Genomic DNA, 22210 nt, shown 5'->3' on the forward strand with positions numbered 1-22210 from the left:
GCTTGTGTGGGAGAGAGAGGCTTGTGGAAAGCCGGTGGTGGCAGTTGAGGTTCTGAGGATTTTTCCTGAGAGGCTGTTTTGTTTGGCGTGTGTGGTTCTAAAAATAAAGTTAGTTTCTTTTGACAAGTGGCTCCTGATTGTGCCCAGCCAGACTGCGGCAAGTAAGAGCTACAATTTATCCATAAATGAAAACGGGGAATGAATTTTCTATACATATTATTCCGAACTCACTATTTGATCTTTTATTACTCAACCACTCCATCACTATTTCTTTTTTTAAAAATTGAGGGTAAAACAAGAGAACATGTATGACAATAAAGGAAAGACATTAAAAATAAATCTTAGTGCAATATATAAAGTATTTTTTTAATTTGGCAATATATATTATAGAATGGTCTAATTTTGCAACTAGCAAATAAACCAAATTCAAAAACATAATTTTACAATTTATTTTTATTAATTATATTTTTTATTTAACTTTGTAAAATCTATTTGTTAGATTGTGAGGATTTTAAACTGATCAATGGATTAATCCATTTGATGTATTAATGATTTGAATGGACTACAGGGTACTAACTGTAGGCAGGTAGGGCATGGCAAGAGGAAGTAGGTCACTGAAGTTGTCCTTTGGGGGATAATATCTCGTCAAACCTGACTCTTCTCTTTCTCTCCTTTCTGGCTGTCATGTCCTGAGCAACTTTCCCATACCATGCCCTTCCTCCATGGTGTTCTGCCTCATCTTGGACCCAGAGTAATGAAGTTGGCTGTCCTGGGCTAAGCCTCTGAAACTGTGAGCCAACATAAACTTTTCCTCCTCTAAATTGTTCTTGTTGGGTATTTTGGTCACAACAATGAAAAGCTTATTAACACACTGTTTATGGATTCTCTTATGAGTTTGTAAAATACTACCTGTCTTCATTTTTAAATATAATTTGATATAGTGCAACCCAAGTTTCCCTTAATTACTCAAGTATGAAAGCAAATATATCTTTTGAATTTCTTTTCTACCTTTCCAGATGTTTTCTTTTCCCTAGAAAATCAAATATTAATAAAACATAAATATTAAATCACAATGGTTACTTCATGTTTGGTAAGCTTAAAGAACACCTTACAAAATGCACCAATAAAAAGTCAAAATATAAAATAGTGACAAAAATCATTGTAACAACTTGAAAAAAAAGGATGCCTATTGAGAGAACAAGAACATTATTTAAAGAAGGACTGAGAAGCTTATGAATCAGAGACAAAACTGGAGTTAATATAGTTCCCAGTTATAAATCAAAACTTGATCATAATTTTCAATTATAGCCTTAAGCTCATTGACTTTCTGTAACCTTATGTACTTGAACCAAATAAGAATAGGTACAAATGAATTTTAATCATGTGCTAAGTCACCTAAGGATATCAAATATAGGATGGGTTTATTCAGAATGAAAGAACTTGATCCTCTGCCACTCTCATCCTCACGGTAAGATTCCTGTGATAGATGATATTTGAATCTACCTCTCTCTTCTCCTTTCCACTGCTACTACCTTTGCACAGATCCTTATTCCCTCATATCGTGTGTTGCAGTTGTGTCTTGAATGCCTTCCTTGCCTCCAAACTCTCCACCCTTAATATAGCCTCTACATTGCTGAAAGAATGATCTCCCTGGAAAAGAACTTTTCACTTATTATTCTTTTGCATCTGAGACTGAGAATTGTTTCTGATTTTATTACTTGCTTGTTTCTGCTGAAAATCAATGGCCATCATCTTCAATATACTATCTATTATTTCAATCTCTGGTGTCTATTATGCTTTTTACATTCAGCCTCAGAATTTTCTTCTAAGGTATTTCTTCTGAGCCTTCTCTATCAAATATTTGTTTTAAAATCTTCCTCTGTCTACAAATAGATACTTTTGCCAAAAGCTATGCAGTATTTTTCTTCCTGGAAATAGTAATGGCATCACCTACATGAAGAGTTTTCTTTTTATTTTTAATGTTTTATATGAATTCATAGGATTACAATCCATTTGACATTGGCTTCCATAACTGTTTTCCTCTCTATTTTTTCCTAACATTTTCCTAGAGCCTTTTTCTGTTTTCCCTATAAGCATTTCTTCTTTTCTACTATATTCGGGGATTAGTGTTCTCCTAATATGATTTCTTTCTCTAGCAGAATAAATAATTTGTTTTGTTGCATGCATAGTCAGTGCCCATTTTGGTAGAAGCCTGTGCAGAGCATATAATATGTCCCTAGAATACTGCCTCCATACAATATCTATAAAATTAATAATATTTAACATAGTAAATATTATAATATTTAATATTAATAATGTTTATATACTATTTATTTATATTTATATATTTATATCTCTCTTCCATACTTATTATTTCCTGAAAACTCCATATTAAAGTATATTTTTCCTTTAATTTTAGCTAATTTGCCATCCTGCTTCCTCAACACTAGCAGTTGACATGTTGTCAGTCATTTTTCTAATATACACAAAATTTATTTACAAAGAGTATAAATAGGAGAACACATTACATTAAAGGTAAGGCTACTCAATTAAAAAAATGAATTTATATCTGCCAATACTATATTGACCTTGCAAATAACACACACTTAGATGTTTTTGGAATGAAAGAAATTTAATTACTTGTTTTGATATTTTGAAAAAAGTCCAATATATTTCACAAATGGACATTGTTAGTACCTCTGTGTCAAAGCTATTTCCATAGGTAATATTCAGTGTTGTCCTAATGTATAATGTTCTTGATTTGGAGATTATGAAGTATCTATCTATCCTTTTACATACCAATTATACATGTGGTTGTCCATTTGGTAAAGAATTTGTGGAACATCCAAGGGCAATTGCCCTAGACCAGATTCAGTAAGTTATGATACATGAGCCAAATCTGACCTTCCACTTGCTTTGGGAAACAAAATTTTATTAGAATACATCCATGTTCCTTTCTTTAGGTATTATATATGGCAGTTTTAATGCTATAATGTTTAAAGTTGAGTAGTAACAGCAAAAAAAAAAAGCCTGAAATATCTACTATTTTGTTCTTTCTAGAGTTTGCTGACTGCCTTTCTATAGTAGTGTGAAGATCCTATTTATAGCCCCTCATAATGTGCAAATTTTAAAGTTGTCTGGTAATTTTTTTCCTCACATCACCTATATATAATAAGTAATTGATGTAAGATAATGTCCTGAGGAAGTAAGCCCTTGATATATAACCTGCATTGGCCATAACAGTGCTTTTTTTTTATAAAGTGCTTTAATGTATAGTCTAAAAGAGTCATTCTTAATTCAGAGTATGCTAATCTCTTGAAGTCATATTTAAAATTATAAATGTGTATATATACACATATATACATATTTTATATATATTATACTATATACTATATACATATATACATATGTATACACACACATATGAATTACTGGGAGAGGTTGTACAGTTATCATCAAATTTTCTATGCAATCTTTGTGTGACCAGAAATAATCACTGTTCCATATGTTTCTTTTTTATTGTAACAAAATCAAGAAATCCTATTAAAAATGTTATAAATTTAGTGATGAAATTTTTCTCACATTTGGTACTTTTAATTTTTGCCTTGTTTAAGCATAACGTTACATTCTATTAGATTATCAAACTCACAGGTGAACAACTAGACATCTAGATACATTTTCTAAAGGGAAAAATTAATATTGTTTAAATGTCCATGCTATCTAAAGAGACCCACAGAGTCAATGAAAGTACTTTAGCACACAATTGTCCTTTTGAAATTAATAAATGTTAGTATGTTACCATAATAAAAAAATTATGTTGTTGGTTTTTCTCTCTGAGCAAGAGTAAGCGTGATTATCCAAAAGAACTCAGTAAAAAAAATTATGTTAGTGTCTAATAATCTGTTCCCAAAGCAAGCAATTCCTGAAAGGGACAATATAAGGGGAAAACATATGTTTATCAAACTCTATTTCTTTTCCTTCTGGGCCCACAGCTAGACTTCACTTCCTATCCTCCTCACAATCAGTTGGAGGAATTTGATCAAATTGAGGAAATTGAAATGTGAGCTCAAGTGATTGATTCCACATTCAAAGATTGCACCTAGAAAGTGATATATGATCTCCCATGTACTGTTCCATGTTGAAATTGTTTGATAAAGTAGATATTTCATAGGCCTTAAGGGGCAGTGGAATCATCAGTTGAAAAAACCTCAACTCTCCATTGACTACATGGAAGATACCAGAATATTTTATTATATTTCTGTTGTTTTGGAATTGTGGATTAAAACAGTCAATCTGTGCTGACTACTTCTGAGATGAGCTAATATGAATACATCATTCAGACTATGTAAAATTGTGTAATTATGGGCTGGGGTTGTGGCTCAGTAGTAGAGTGCTTGCCTAGCATGTGTGAGGCACTGGGTTCGATCCTCAGCACCACATAAAAATACTAAATAAAGGTATTGTGTCCATTTACAACTAAAAAAATGTTTTTAAAATGTGTAATTATAAAGAAAAGAAGTTTATCGTACTTTTGGAAGGCCTAGAAACACACTCAACAATTAAAAGGACTGAGTCATTACTTTTCTAAAAACTGGATTACAGTATTAACATATCTACTAAGACCATCATTAGCAATTTTTTTTTCTGTCAGAGATCATTTTTTTCTTTAGGATAAGTTGAATTTGTCCTCTTCCCTTTGGCTAACATTCCATTCATGAAAAAAATATTAAATTTTATTTGCAAACAGTTAAGATAATATTTACTTATGAAACTTTGTAGAACAATTTAAATAATGAAATGAAAACTAAATATAAATTAAAAATTTAAAATACCAAAAATTCTAAAACTGAGCTCATGTCCTATTGTCAGACCTGAGTTCATTTTCTCTAGAAAATTCTTACTGAACATACACAACTATATGAAAATTGTTTTAAAATTTTTCTCTGTAATATAAACCCTAGCAACTCCTTCAAAAGGCTGAAAGGTAAGTATCCAAGGTCATATCAGAGATCTCTTATGCATGTGACAATATTTTCACTTTTCTTCTTAGGAAAAGTAATAAACCAGAAAGGTTAGGGTCAGCTTCAGTGTGCCCGTCTCTTCTGAAGAAAATTGTGTATGTATGCCCATAAACAAATGTAAGCATGTGTGTTTATTCCGTTTTCTAAATGTGCAACACACACACACATGTACATTTTGTGTCTAACTGCTATCAGACAGGAAAAAAAATTATGAATAATTTGGAGCTAACAATTGCAAGATTCAACTTGTTATCCTGAATGGCTGGATTATTATATAAACTAAAATATAGCAAGGATCCTTTTAGCCTGCAAAATAATAACTTACTTCAACTGCCATCAAGTTTTCCCTTATCTCTCCTTTTAAGTGTCCTTTTCAATGCAGTACGGACTGCTGCTGATTTTCTGCTCATATAAGTAGTAAATGCTGAGGTGTCGCCTTGGAGTTGGCAGTGTGATCAATCACAGACTCAACTTGTAGAGGGTCTTCCCCTACCTGGTGACAGCACACATATCTTTGAATGCATTGTGTTTTGAACACCTAAGAGGCTGACCTCCAGAATACCATAAACGTGCTAATGAAGGTTCTTAACATTTTCCTGCACTGTCTTCCACTTCCCTTCCCACAAAGAAAATGCATGGTGTTCACAAAGCAACAGCAACTTAAATACTCAGTTTTGAAGGCAAGAAAAATCATGCCTGACTTTGGAGTTGAGTGATAAACAGTACCATTTCCTTATCTATATTTAAAGGGAACTTTTTATTGCACAGTATCCCCTCCCTAACTTTCTAGCCTTATCTCCACCACTAGGCTTTCTATCATACTTCAAGATTTTGAATTCCCTGAACAAAATGAATATTTCCATATGCAATGTATGCTCTGCCTAAAGTGTATCTACATTAGCACCCCTCCTCCAACATTCCAGATCATCTCATTCAACAACCATTCTTCATCTCAGGGTTTTTTCCACTGCAAAGTATTTTTCAGCCTCCAAGCACCATTGCTTTCATGTTGGTATTTCCACAGAACCCAGTGCATACCCTTAACCTATTATGGCTACCTCACTTTATATTCATTATTCCATGTGTCCTTCAGGACCTTAAGCTCCTCAAGAGCAGAAGACGTCTTCTATTCATATCTGTACCATGTATTCCAGTGCCTGAGATGTCAGGGAATAGTTTGAATAAATTTGGTTGTATGTCATTTCTGCAATCAAACAGCCTAGCAAAGAAATGAAGAGAATGGGACTGGATTTGGATTGTCCTATATTTGAGTCAACCCCCTCCATGTTATCAGCCTTATGACCTTGGGAAAGTTTTCTTGATATCTCTATATACTCATGTTTATAACATGGATGGCAACACTATTTGCCTATTGAAATTATTGAGAAAATTCAGTGGGAAAATGAATGTCGTTTTAAAATAGTGGCTGTGTATACTGTCTAAGGCCAGAAGTAAGCTTCAAGTGTTGGCAGGATGGAACCATCATGTGGATTCAGGAAACAAACTTGGCTGCGGGAAAGTTTATACTGCTGAGAACCAGGCAGTTCCTGACAGTAGAGAATGATGGGAAGGAAGGGCCTAAGATACACCAAATATTCATCAAACAACTCTTCCATTTTGTTTTCTAGTTACCTCCCTCCAGTTCTCTCTTAATAAATCAAAACTTCTAGATAAATGGTATTGGTAGGGAGTATTCTCATCAAGCCCAAGACCCAGACTAAAATACTAAAATAGGAAACAAACTTACATTAAGAGAACATTCACCTGCACATATGCACTTGGCCTTCTTGATTCATGAAAGGATGCAGTATTGCATTTATATTCAAGTGAAAATTAAAGTGAAGTTTATAATACTTGCCCTTTCTCTGTAATTACAGAGTAAAGGGAGGTGTGAGGTACATTTAAAAACCTTACATAAAATCTTTAACCCCGTTTTGTAGACAATTTCAAAACAAATTGCTTCACATTATGCATGGGAGGATTTCATTCTTAGGAGTTCTTTTGCAGTACCATTTTTCTTCAGATATGCATATATCCATAGATAATTGCAGGTTAACAGCTGTATAGGAGGACACCATGAATCACAAAACCAAGCAGAATCCTCTTGTTACCTCAAAAATTATTTGAAGACTATCTTGTCTTGCTGATAAAACTATAATTATACTTTACACTCTTCATAATATTACTCAGCAAATTGTATCTTTTTGAACAAACTCTTTGTCCTTGAAGATAGGTTATTACAGAAAAGCAAATTCTAGCTTTCCAAAGCAGATAACTTTCCTGAGATATGCTTTTAGATCTTCACAAGTTGTCTTTGTTCTGTTCTTGTCTACAGTTTTCAAAGAGTTAGAAATATCTGCAATATATTTGACACAGCTACTGCTGCCTTTAAAAAATGTTGCCTATCTGGTTGATTTAAAACAATATTACAAAAACTTGGGTGGTGGTGTGAGTAGAGAATGGATTATATCCATAAGAATTCCCAAATATATTTAATATAATCTAATAAACACTGCATTCTTCCCATCAAAATGTTAAACACATTTTCAATCAATACAAGTTCACCTTAAAGTTGCTATGTATACTTAAAAAAAAGTTCAATTTTAATAACAAAGGATGCAATACAATTTGAGTGAACTAGAATAGGGCTTCTGAAAAGAAAGGTTAGGATTTTATGTTTATGTATGAATATGTGTTTTTGTTGTCATTTTTTCCAGAATATTTAATATTTTAGGATAAATTTTAGTGTCAGTCTTACTAATACCTCCATGTGAAGAAACATGCACACACATAAACCTCTTCCAAGGAAGACAAACCAAAGAAGTCATTTGAAGTCCTTTGGTTTCTCCAAAGCAGCAGAAGTGAGAGAATGTGATATATGAATTTTAGGATACCAGAGCCCTTGTTCACTTTTTTCCTTATTTTATATTTAGAAACTAGGACAGTGTCTGCCACATAGGTATCAATAAATGTTGAATAACTTAATTAACATTATCTAGTAATAAAAGCCACACTTACAGGATCATTGCATAAAATTTGGAAAATGGAGAAATCATGTTGAAAAATACAAAAATAACCCATAATTCAACCATTCAAGAGTGCTAATCGTTTCTTGTATTTTCTTTTTTAAAAATATCTTTTAGTTGTTGATAGATCTTTATTTTTTTTTAAATTTATTTCTACGTCGTGCTAAGAATTGAATCCGGTGCCTCACACATACCAGGCAAGTACGCTACCACACCTCCAACCACACCTCCAGCCGCTTTCTTATATTTTCTTTGTTCTCATTTTATTCTTTTGGATTCAAGCAAAGCCAAGTCATTGAATCTAGTGAAAAATGAAATAGGGGTTTTGAAAACATTCTCCCATGATATCTCTGAGGCCTTATGGTCTTTCATTTCTTCATTTATCATTTCCATTTATATCTTTCTACAAACTTTTTTACTATTTGCTCATTACCATACATATTTCCCCAATGTTCTCCCTTATCTATTTCAAATACTTCAATTTGAGCTGCCACCATCATTTCATTCCATTCACAGTATCTCAAAAAGGGCACCTTCTGAGACCTCTCAGAGAAAAACTTGCTAATTGGCTTGTCAAAAGAAAGATTACCTCCAAGTCAGGTAAATCAATACTTTGGTCCTATTTCAATCAACTGGAGAATTATGGATGTCTCATGGAATTGTGGAGTATATAGGCTCACATTTTCAGCATGAATTCTGGGGCTGTATTTAGAGGACAGTTCGGAGACATGTAATAGGCTCCCAATGAAGTTCTGAGAGATCAAGAATAATGTCTTTCACCATTTCTGATGTAGAGTAGTTACTAAATAAATGATTAATACACAAGACATATAAAGAGTATTTAAATGGGAATTCCTGAAAGCCATTTTATACAATAAAAAAAGTTTGATGCTTCTAGCATGTGTGTGTATGGGTGTGGTATAGAAAGATGTGTATAGGTTTTTGTGTGTATATATGAAAATATTACTTTTTTAGTGGGATGCACTTTCTACCTAAAGGATTATAGACCAGTATGTTTTGCAACCCATGGTGATTGTGGTCCTAGCACTAATAAGGGGCTGGTACAAATTTGGTTATCTGTCTTAAGGCTGCAACAACCATCATTCATTCAAAGACATGCAGTTTGGTATCCACATACAGTGCTAGATATTTAAAGTAGAAAATAGTGGATCAGGAATTTGCTTTGTTTAGTGTGGTAGTTTTATTTTCATTTAAAATTAAGGACTCAAAGACAACCACATAGGCACAAAACATACTTTCAATAAAATAGTTCTACTTTTTCACTATCAAATATTGGGCTTTGTGACAGATTTTGTTTGGAAATTTGAAAGAAAGTAGATTTGATGATCTCTAGGTACTGCCTAATTCTGACTTACTCAAAGAAATCCATGATGATGAGAATTATCATTAATATTTCCAATATTATAATCATAAGCCCCATCCTAACACATACACATACAAAAATAGACTGCATTTTTGCATTTTTCAGATAGATCTCTTACCCTAGAAATGTAGAGATAGTTTTCCTATTGCAAACAAATAAATAATATATTAGATATTATATTTTGAGTGAGCATATAGTGGACAGTAGAGAATAGAAGCTAATGGAGATTCTCACAATATATTTACAATCTATTTAAAATTATTTGCACATATTTTTAAAATTGTTTAATGCCAGCATTTTGTAAATCAATTTTCTTTTTAATAGTCTAGACAGGATTTAAAAATAAATCCATCTCCCGTATTTTGAAACAGATAATTCCATTTTATTTTCTGCATAAACAGAATAAGTTCAAGTAAAGGCCACCGTTCAAATCAGCCTTATAATAGTAATCAGTGTTGACATATTCTTTAACTGCTCCTGTATCTTGCAGAACCTTGCTAACTGTATAGGGCTTTCAACTTGTGTATGAAAGATTAATAGTCTATTCAGTATCTACAGTTCATCTTTCTAAATCCTATTTTAAGTGATACATTATATAGACAAAACCACTTTATTCCATGGGCAAAGTTGATCATTCATAGATTTTCATTGACATGTCATTTCTCCCATTTTAGATTCTACACATCTAATACATGATGAAGAATCTAATTTTGACGTCATCTACTTTTGTAATGCTTTATCTTTAATATAAAGCTTTAAGAATGGCTTTTTAAAACAATTTCAGTCTAGTGAAACTTTTGAATTACATAAAATATTTGAACTACATCTGTATGTAAACTGATTTTGCTAGGGGGACAGATTGATAATTTAATTAGATGTCTCAAACTATACAACTATTCTGGGAATGGAAAAGGTCCATGCAGTTTTCAAATAAGTTAAAGAACTTTAAAGAGTTATCTATGTACAAACACATTTATAACTCAAACCCCTGCTTACAGGGTGCAAATATTGAGTAATTTTTTTTTCTATTTGAAAACATCCTTTCTATAAAGTACCATGCAAGAATAAAAAGTGAATGTTAATATCTGGGGAATAATCATATAAGACATGTTATCTTTTGTTGTGCTAGATATTGTATTGTATAGAAAAACATATAGATGATCAATAAAAATACGTATTCAACATGTTTTGATCATTAGTCCTTTTTCCTGTAAATGCCATAGTTTTTTTTCTTTTCTTTGTCTAGAATGTGCAGGGCCCTGGATTGAACCCAAGGCCTCCACCTCTGAGTTGCATCCCTAGACCTTGTATTTATTTTATTTTGAAACAGGATCTCACTATGTTCCCAAGCTGACCTTGAAGTTGGTGATCCTCCTACCTCCTGAGTAGCTGGGATTATAGGCGTGGGCCACAGTGCCCTAGTTTTAAAGTAAGTAACATTTCTGCTTTAAAAAGAATAACCACTTTAATGCCCATTCAAATTGAAGCCTGGAGTATCAGTATCCACTGAAGCCAATTTGCCATATTTCACATAAGAGAGAGTTATAAAAATAAATGCAAAAATAACTGAAAAAACAAAAAAAAAATGCCTTTACCTTTTATGGTTCACTGTTAATTTAAGTTTAATTTTTAAACTTCCATTTAAGAAACTTTCTTGAAATACATGGAATCACTAGAAATTGTAATGTGAGAAATACCAGCCCCATATGTTTTCTTTGATTGGTATTAGGCCTCTTCCCCTAAAGTGGAGATATAGTAAAATGGTACATTCACTTTAACAGCATGTTTACTTCTTCAGTAACAAAAATGATCACAGAAGGGCCATTTTATGTTCTTTTAAGTTAATAATATCACTGTTGTGATTTGTTAAGTATTGAAGTTAGGTCTGATATAGTGAGGTACAGTGCAATAAGGGACACTCAGCCTGAAATGACAAAAAGAAAGTTGCACGAGGCTGGGTGGGAACGTGGTAGTTACATTATCAGCTTCACCATGTTTAAAGCAGAAGTAAGATGGTCAGGTAGTTTAGTATGGTCCTTACATACTTAAAATGTGAAAACCAGAAATGACTCTATGCAGAAAACTGCGTTTTAAAAACCTTGTTTTTGTTCTGTTTTCCCTCTGATAAACTGCACTATCATCCAATAGCTAAAACAATGGTGATAATATCTTTCTTTTTTGCTTCCTTTTTCTAAACTTTCTAAGGAGACTGATGTACAATTGATTAAATTGTACATCAATTTAATACAATTGTAATACAATTGATTAAATCATCCATGGTTCCTAACATACCCTTATTTATCTAGGGATTGTTCTATTTTCTTCTGTTGTATATTTTAATATACATTTGCATATTTATTTATAAATTTACTTCGAGAGTGCCTCCTATGTACCAAGGTAATAAGGCTGTCCTTAACAAGCACAAATAGTACAACATCAAGATTTAGAGTGCCAGAGCCTGAGATGTTAGGTGAGTACTTTCTGTTGAAAGAAACTGTGTTGGAGGCAGGAAAGAAATGTGTCAGGTAAAGGGAATATAATTAGGAAAGGAGGTGTTCTGTGAACATATAGAATGACCAGTTTGTTTTAACTAAAGCATAATGTGGGTTAAGGGAAGCAGTAAGATTGTTACTGGCCTTGGATTCAATTTCAAGAATCTATATTTTATTACTAGGAAGAATTTTGTGGAAATAAGTGGCACAATCATTTCTAAAGTTTAAAGCTACATAGTGATTGGTAAATATGGAAGAGAGGAGGAATATGGATAGAGGGTCTGGAGTAGGAACACATTAGCTGCTCAGAATTTTTAACACACTTTTTTATATTAGCTTCTGGTAAGATTTATTCTATTGCCCATTGAGTTCATTTTTGTTAAACCACAGCTACCCCAATACTGTCTGTTTTTTGGTGTCTTTAAGTTCAAAGGTATTTAATGAGGTAAGAATAGACTGATTCTCTAGTGTTTGCTAATTATTACCATGTGTCAGCAAGGACCAGAACACACTGTCTAAATAAGTCTTTTGCAGTGTCAGCAAGCTATTGCTATTCTGAATACTAGGTTTGTTAGAACATTTAAAATTAACTTAAATTTATTTGTCTGTTGCTGCATTTAAAAGTTTGTATTAAGATTGCTAATGACCTGAATATGAAAGTGCCTAAAGAGCTTTGGTAAGGAATGTTAAATAAAACATATGCCCCTATGGTGATTTATGAAAGTCAGGTCAAGTTGTTTTGTTTGTTTATATATAATCAGGAAAAAAAATGTATGTTTCTCAATGATGCAATAGCAATTATAATTGCTGAAGATTAAAATTGCAAAAGATTAAAACCAGTTACCAATAGCATCTGAAGATGGTTGTTTTTCAAAGTTTAGCATAGAAAGGCAGTTCTCCATCTTTTCACTAAAACAAATTTTTCTGTGGAACTGGAGTCCTGCTTCAATTCAATATTTGATTAGCTTTGCCATTGTAAGGATTTGTTTGAGAGGAGATAAGGTATAACAAAATTTCTCAGTCTTTTTACTACTGACATTTTGAGCCAGGATATTTTTTCTGGGGTACTTCCCTCTATACTTTAGGGTGTTTAGCAATATTCTTTGTCTCTCTTTACTGCAGTACAACACTCCCATACCCATATTGTGACAAACAACCAGGTCTATATATACTGCTTAGTGTCTCCTGTAGCATAAAAATCTCTTCTTCCCCACTGGTTGGGAACCACAATTTTATAGAGTATGATCCCTAAGATGGTTACAATCCACCAATTTTATGACCCAGATTTAAAATCAAGAAACCTCAGGTTTAAATCTTCACTGTTCTGTTTAATAGTAAACATCACCTTTGGCAAGTTACTTAATCTCTGTGCAACAATCTCTGTTGTTCCTACCCACTTGTCCAGTTTTGCTTAGCACCTTTAAAATGAGCATAATCTTTAAAGAGTTATTATGAAGATTATAGAAAAGTAGAGAAAGTTATGAATAATGTATGCTAATATGGTTGTTAGTCTAATGTTCTCAATATCAACTTTGTTTATTGCTGAGTTTTAGTTCTTTCTGTTCTCTGTGGAAGAGAAACCTCTTATCCAGTTCAAGGCTGATGCTTCCACCTATGTTCTGTCACCTCCAAGTAATAAGATTTCATAATTTGTCTTTTCAACATTTTCTTTTCCCCTATAGAAGGATGATTTGGTCTGAGAGATTTGAATACCTACCCATAAAGTTAAAACATTAAATGAGATTATACATGTGAATCGGGTAGCAAAGAAGGAAGCTGCCACTGGGCATAGTGGCACATGCTTGTAATACCAGTGACTCTGGAACTTGAGACAGGAAGATCCAAAGCTTGAGGCCAGCCTCAGCAACTCAGTGAGAACATGTCTCAAAATAAAAAGAAGGAGGGGTGGCTGGGGAGGTTTCTCAATGATTAGGCATCCATGGATTCAATCCCCAGTACCAAAAAAAATGACAAAGAAAAAAAGGAAGCTGTTAATAAAATAGAGAAAGTAGGATTAGACCAAAACAAAAAATTAATAATCACATCTATTTGCAGGACCAGTAGTGAGATAATGTATATGTTAATTAGTTTCATTTAATCATTCCACAATAATTACCAAAGCATCACTTTGTATCCCCAAAATATATACAATTGGTATTGTCCATTGAAAATGAATAAACAAAATCTTTTGGGGGGCGCACTAGGGATTGAACTCAGGGGCACTCAACCACTGAGCCACATCCCCAGCCCTATTTTGCATTTTATTTAGAGACAGGGTCTCACTGAGTTGCTTAGTCGCTAATGATCTGTATCATTTTGTTCCTACCCACTTGTCCAGTTTTGTTTAGCACCACGCCATTCCCCCTACCCTGTATTTAGTTGCCCGCCATATGATCTTTAAATATGTTATCTCTTTTCTTAGAATGTTACCCCTTCAGAAAGTTAAATTCTACCTGTCCTTCATTTCTCAGTTCCTGCATCACTTCTTCATGGAAAGTCACCCAGTCATCCAAATGTCCCTACTAAAGGCTTGCACAGCATAGCAAACTCCTTCTTTACAAGGCCTTATCACAGTCGCCTATTTTCCTTCATATATGGACATTGATATATGGATTTCATTACATTTCTGATGCTAATGTCCCTGCACAAACTGTACTACATCTTATTTTGCTAACTATTGCATCTCTGATGGCTAGCAGTGATGTTTTCTACAAAAGGAAAGTTTGGTGTTGATCATTTACTGAAAACACTAGAATCTTCCAGATTAAGCTCAGAGTATTGCTACCTAATTTTCTATCTTTAGATTTAGGGAAAAACCTAAGAGACTTACCTATAGGATCAGGTGTGTGTGTGTGTGTGTGTGTGTGTGTGTGTGTATAATTCTATTCTATCTACTCAGTGGTTGCCACTGACAGAAGAATTCAGACTATTCTTTTGCAAATAGGCATGTCCATTGACAACAAACTGCATGGGTAGGCAGAACTAACATCATCAAAATGGCGATATTACCAAAAGTTATCTATAGGTTTAATGCAATGCCAATCAAAATCCCAATGGCATTTCTTGTAGAAATAGATAAAGCAATCATGAAATTCATATGGAAAACTAAAAGACCCAGAATAGCAAAAGCAACTCTAAGCAGGAAGTGTGAATCAGGCGGTATAGAGATACCAGATTTCAAGCTATATTACAGAGCAATAGTAACAAAAACAGCATGGTACTGGTACCCAAACAGGCGGGTGGACCAATGGTACAGAATAGAGGACACAGAGACTAATCCACAAAGTTACAACTATCTTATATTTGATAAAGGGGCTAAAAGCATGCAATGGAGGAAGGATAGCATCTTCAACAAATGGTGCTGGGAAAACTGTAAATCCATATGCAACAAAATGAAACTGAATCCCCTCCTCTCGCCATGCACAAAAGTTAACTCAAAATGGATCAAGGAGCTTGATATCAAATCAGAGACTCTGCGTCTGATAGAAGAAAAAGTTGGCTCCGATCTACATATTGTGGGGTCAGGCTCCAAATTCCTTAATAGTCCTGTTTAATTTTATTGTAAGACAGGGTCTTACTAAGTTGTTTACGAACTTACTAAGTTGCTGAGGCTGGCCTTGAACTTCCGATGGGATTACACATGTGTAGCCAGCTCCTTACTTTCCTCTTTATAAGTAGTAAACTGAATCCATCTGGGCTTCTTACCTCCTTGGCAATCAGATGTATGGAAGTGTAGACAAGCGAACCTAGCAGTTGCCACTTTGCCACTGTTTACAGATGCTTGTAAGGTATAAAGAAAGAAGTCACTTCATAAATTTTAGCTAGGTATTATAATTGTACTAAAAGTGTGATAATTATGTTATCAAAACCTCAGTTTTCTCTTATATAAATAGGAACTACATGGAAAAGAAATTATTTTTAAGCTCTTAAGTGCCATTTATATATGAGCCTAATATTAAACTCTTTTATGAGAAAACTGGAGACAGGTTTTATTTATGGTTTTGATTTGTAACTTAAGGAAATGATACTTACTTTAAATATTAAATGCTATCATATTTTATTGCAAAAGACAACTGAATTCTAGTGCAGAGTCTCAAACCATGGGCCTTTTGACTTTAGTCACATTGAAAGCTTGTATCAAAATTGTGAGTCTTGTTTTCTAACCTAAGTGACCTGCAACTATTCTGGTTTGCTGAGATTAACTCAAGTTAATGAAAATTATATCCTTTATAAGAAAGTTATTAATTCTTCTAATCTACTTCTCTAGTTTTAACATTCAGTCTCAATCTCAGGGAAAAATATTACAGATTCTTTGTTCCCAGTCTCTGTGCAGAGATGAGATTTTAAAATTTCATCAAGTCAAATGGTCACTATGAAAAGTCCATTGTGGGAGATCTTGTAGATGACAGTTCAGCATCCGTGTAAAGCAGTGTTTGGTTTTCAAGATGATATTACTTATTGGAACATTGACTTAAAAGCAATTACTTTTTTTCTCAGTTGAGCAAATGATCTACAAATGTTCTTTAAGGAATAAAATCCATTTTTCTAATATCCAGAGTGATAACTTTTTGTTAGATTATTTGTATATTCATTAATTTATATAAAGTAGCAACTAAAATTCTGAAAAGAACAGAGAGAGCAGTTGATAGAAATATAGTAACAGGAGGCTGATTCTTAGTACACTCACTGCTTTGTGTTTTGTGGGAAATATGTGTTAATCAGTTTTTCAACAATGTGTTGTCTTTATCAAGTGTATTTTACTTGGAGATATATGTTTATATTTTTAAAGATGTTTCTTTTCTTCTACTAAATCTGATTAACTCCAAGAACAAAAAGAACCATTTTTTTATCACAAGGAATTTGATGTTCTGCAAAAATATCATTTTGTCAGCAAGAAAATGATGTATTTATTTTAAGGGTATGCTTTTGTAGCTCACAAGGCAAGAACATTGTTTTTTTTTTTAATGAGACTGAGGTAAGTATTGTTTATAAAATTTTCAAGTCCATAATTTATAAACTATTATTTTTTACATCACTAAGTGACTAACAGTAAGTAGCCCAAATTTAATAATAATGATGGAGTTAGACTATGAATCTGTACAGTAAAGCACCTGGTGGGAAGTAATAATCTTATCTATTTTATGTAAGTATAATTATTATTTAAGTTTTCTCCATTTATGGGTTAAAGAAGGATATGACATTAACAAATTTTGTAATATTAAAACTTTCCTTGCTCTCCAGGATTCATCCAGCATGTATGTATGTATCTTAATTTAGTTTAGAATTTTAATTTTGAAAATTAATTTTAGCTTAATGGATTTAATAAACTATGTTTAATAATTTACATTTAGTTAAGAAGTTTGCTTCTATATCTGAGAGATTAACCTGAGATTTTTCTTTCCCTGCTGTCCTTGCCAGGTTTTGGCATTAAGTTTATGTTACTATCAGTAAATTTTTCCTTCTTTTTTTATTTGCTATAAACATTATACAGTATGAGAATCAAATGTTTGTGGAATGTCTATACATTTTACCTGTTTAGTTACCTGAGTCTTGGTGTGTGTTTAGTATATGTGTGTGTGTGAAAAAGAATGCTAGACAGAGTGGGGGTATACAATTTTTAAGAACTGATTCTTTTCTTATATGAATACTTATTTTTCTATTTTTTTCTTCTCAGTGTTGAATTATATTTTTCAAGGAAATTGCTTCTTTATATAAGTTTTGATGGTTATAAGCCTAGGGTTAATCATGATATTGAATTGTTATTTTTCCATAACTGCTATATTATAGTTATGCCCTTCTTAACATTTTCAATACTATTCTGTTCTTTATTACAAAGATTTGTCTACTTCATTAGTTTTGCCAAAAATATAGTTCTTGATATTTTGATCCTATTTTATCATTATTTTCTACCTCATTATTTTTGTCATTGCTTATATTTCTTCTACTCTCTTTGGATTGATTTGGTTGATATTGTACAAATCTTAAGTCAGATAATTAGCTCATGAATCTTCAGCATTTCCTTTCTACCTTATAATTACTTTAAGGGAACATTTTCTCCTTGAATATTTGCTTTAGCTTCATTGTACTCCATAAGTTTTCAAATGTAATATTGTCAATTTGATGTGTAGTGTTTTCATTCAGATCTCAAGATTTTCCAATTTCCATTATGATTTCTTCTTAAATTTGGAAGCATATTTTAAATTTTACTAATGTTTTGAGTTTTTATTAACCCTTTTATATAGATCTTTAATTCAAAGAAATCACATTGCATTGTGGTAAATCATGTGCAATGTATATTGGTCCTTTAAAATTTCTTGAGACCTAATTTATGCTTTATTGTGTGGTAATTATTACATATGCTGTATATGTAAGAAGAAGAATACATTTTCTTTAATATATTTATGATACAATTTTACATATAAATCTCAGTTTAACCTTATTAAATTTGTTTCAAATCTGTACTCAGATAAAATCTGTGTTTATAAAATGTATAGTGATGAGTTTTCTTATATATATAGCTTGTGGGATTATATAAACTAGTAAACCCACCTCGAAAAATAGTTTATAATATCCAGTAAAATTGAAAATGGGTACATCAAATGTTTACAAATTCTATCCCTGAGCAAATCCTTTAGAAAAATGTGGGCATGTACACTTCAGGTACATTTATAAGAATTTGTACAGATGCTACAAACTTGATTTTACCAAATGCTCATAAAGTATACAATAATAAATAAACTTTAGTGTATTTATGTATTCAGATAATATATAGTAATACAGTTGATTAGATTAGAGCTGCATAAAACAATTCAGGTACATCCTAAAAATAATGTTGAAGAGAAAACCAAACACAAATGCAAACATAGAAGCACACTGGGTTTAAAAGATCAAAGATGCAAAATTAAATTGTAGAGATATATGTGAAAGCTAGATAAAACAATGTATATGCTTTTATAAAAATTAGTGTGCTTGTTAGCTTAAGGAAGAGGGTAGGCTCATGTTTTACAAGGCATAGATTGAAATTTTGTGACAAAATTGGGAAGATTCTATGTCTTGATTTGGGTAGTTATTACACTAATGTTTATGCCAGTTGTTCAATATTACATGGTATTCATTTTTAGTATTTTGTTCTCTTTCAGTAAACTTAAATGTTAAATAAATAATATGACAGGATGATAAGTGTTGTGATAAAATTAATGCAATATGTAAGTAAAATAAAAGACTATATAAGTGTATGTTAACTGTTATACAGAATGGTTGACACAAATGTAAATTAAACAAAATGGAATTTTATTGAGCCTTAAAGGATATTCTGAGACTTGCTACAACACGGATTGAGCTTGAGGTGTTCTGCTAAAGGAAATAAATCAGTCACAAAAGGACAAATATTGTATGATTCCACTTCTGTAAAGTACCTACAACAGTCAAGTCAAACTTATAGAGAAAGAAATAGAAGAGTGGCTTCCTGGGACTTGGGCGAGGAAGATATTGTTTGGTAGGTATAGAATTTTCATTTGATAAGATGAAATAATTGTGTAGATGGATGGTGGTGAGAGTTGCACTATATTGTAAATGTACCTAATGCCACTCAACTGTATGACTGAAAGGGTTAAAATGGCAAATTTTATGATGTATATATTTTACCACAACAAAAGCAAAGAGTCTATCAGAGATTTGCAGAAAGTAGAATATGGAAGTAAGTGGCTAATTATGGGAAGAATATTCAGATATGTTATTGAGGTGGCCCCAAAAGCTCATGTGTGAGACAATGCAAGACTGTTTAGAGGTGAAATCATCATCAAGAGCCTTGACCTATCAGTGCATTAATTCCTGATAAGGATTAACTGGGTGGTAACTGTAGGCAGGGAGGGCGTGGCTGTAGGAGGTGGATCACTGGGGGCGTGCCTTTGGGGTCTATATTTTGGCCCTGGTGAGCCAGTGAGTGAGAGCTCTCTGTGCTTGCTGGTGTGATGTCCTGAACTGCTTTCCTCTTCCATACTCTTCCCCTCATGAGCAACGGACTCTTCTCGGACCCAGAACAACAGATTCAGACATCTATGGACCTCTGAAACTGGGTACCCCAAATAAGCTTTTCCTCTTCTCTAATTGTTCTTGCAGGTCTTTTGGTTGCGGTGATGAAAAAGCTGATGAAAACAGGCAGATGGAACTGTGAGTAAAATCACTGAGAAGACATGAAAGTCTGACTGCTTTATCCAAGGGCAGATGGCAAAAATAGTGGGCTTGGAAAGGAGAAAAACGGAGTCAATGGTATGGAGTTGAGGTGGGAGGGGTAACAAAGGATGAGAGCAAGTAGTACCTTGATGGTTCCAGTAAAATATTCACCTTTAGTCTCTAAATAATATTATTTAGATATTAAGGATATTAATTCGAGTACTGATGTGAATTGGCTTATTTTTTATAAGTATTACACTGCTACATGTTGAGGAAGGATTGTAAGGGAACAAGGGCAGAAACAGCAAGACCAGTGGGAAGTGTTTGTTGTGCCGGATGATTTTTTAAATGCATTATACATAATATTGGGGTTAATTTTGACATAATAATGCATGTATGGAATATGCTCTATTTTATTCCCTCTTCCCTCTCCTTCATCCCCCTGTTTCCCTTCTTCTACTCTGTTGATCTTCTATTTATTTATCACTTTTAACTGGTATATTATAGCTACATATCAAATTGGAATGCATTGGACTATATTCATACATGCACATAACATAGTTTGGACAATTGTATTCCCTAGTTCTTTCATTTCCCCTCCTCTTTCATCCCTCACCTCAACACTACTGAACTCACTTCATTTTCCCGAGATCCTCTTTTTGATTTCCTTTTTTTTTCTGATTTTTCTTAATAATGTAAAATATCTTACAGCATGTTTTTATGCTGATGAGAATGAGGGATATCCTATGTAATTTCAAATTCATCTTCATTCATCTGCAATTTGTTAATTTTCTTAACCTGTCCATTGAGATCTGATATTTTAGTTTCAAAGATGTATGACTTTGATATTTCTTTCCTGTGTGTTATTTCTTTTTAATTTTTTCAATCTAAAAGTACAAGTTTTTCTGTTTGTTTTCTGACTTTTGTTCATAGTAGCTTGATTACACCTGTATTTTTTTAAATATGAGATGTGACCTTATGTTTAGCCATGAGTTCTGGAAATCCCAAGATCTCTGGCTTAAGGATGTTTCCATTTGTGGATAATTAATATTTGTTTCTAATAATTAATATTTGTTTCTAATAATAATTGTTTCTAAAGTAATAACCAATCTTTATTTCTTTAAGTTAATTGTTAGTTTGAAGTTTCCCAAACTTTGGAAAATGTTCTAATCCAAATGTTCTAAAGAAAGAGAAATGCTTCCTTTATTCTTTTTTTGCATACCGATATATGTTTGCCATAATAAAATCTAAGAAAAAAATAGTTGCTAGTATTTATTGATTATTGATTATTATTATTATTATTATTATTATTATTATTATATAATTGGCACAGGGATCTATTTTTAAATGCTTTATCTTATTTAGCAACCTGACAATATTTTGGAGATCACTATTTTGTCCTTGTTTTAAGGTTGGGAGGCTGGGGATGTGGCTCAAGCAGTAGCGCACTCGCCTGGCATGCACCGGGCGCTGGGTTCAATCCTCAGCACCACAATAAAAATAAAATAAAGATATTGTGTCCACCAAAAACTAAAAAATAATATTAAAAAAAGATTGGAACGTGAAGGCTACATAAGATAACTTGACTGAGGTTAAATTAGTTGTAAGTAAAATTTTGTTAACTTTTTGCTTTCATTAGATTGTACGTGTAGAATTTTATTGTTTAATGACTTTTACAGGTTTGTTAGCTACAATTTGCCTACAGTAAGTTGATCATATATTACAGTGTAAAACATGATAAATTATCATATATATATATATATATATATATATATATATATATATATCTCCAATCAAGAAAATGAATGTGTAATTCACTATCAAATATTTTCTCCTGCTACTTTGTAATCCTTAACATCCTTTTCTACCCCACTTTTGCCCCACTAAACATTTTTGCTTTCTGCCAGTATAGATTAGTTTTTATTTCCAGAAATTTATATAAATGGAATCAAGTATATACTCCTTTTTTGTCTGAATCCTTTTGTATTAAGATTTTCAGGTTTCCTCCATGTTTGCTTTCTTTTTGTTACTGAGTAGCATTGTATTGTATGGATATACCACAAGGTATTTATTCATTTACCTGTTGATGACATTTGTGATGGTCCCAGTTTTGGT

Source organism: Marmota marmota, unplaced genomic scaffold (assembly GCF_001458135.2).
Source record: "Marmota marmota marmota unplaced genomic scaffold, marMar, whole genome shotgun sequence".
Taxonomy (NCBI): Eukaryota; Metazoa; Chordata; class Mammalia; order Rodentia; family Sciuridae; genus Marmota; species Marmota marmota.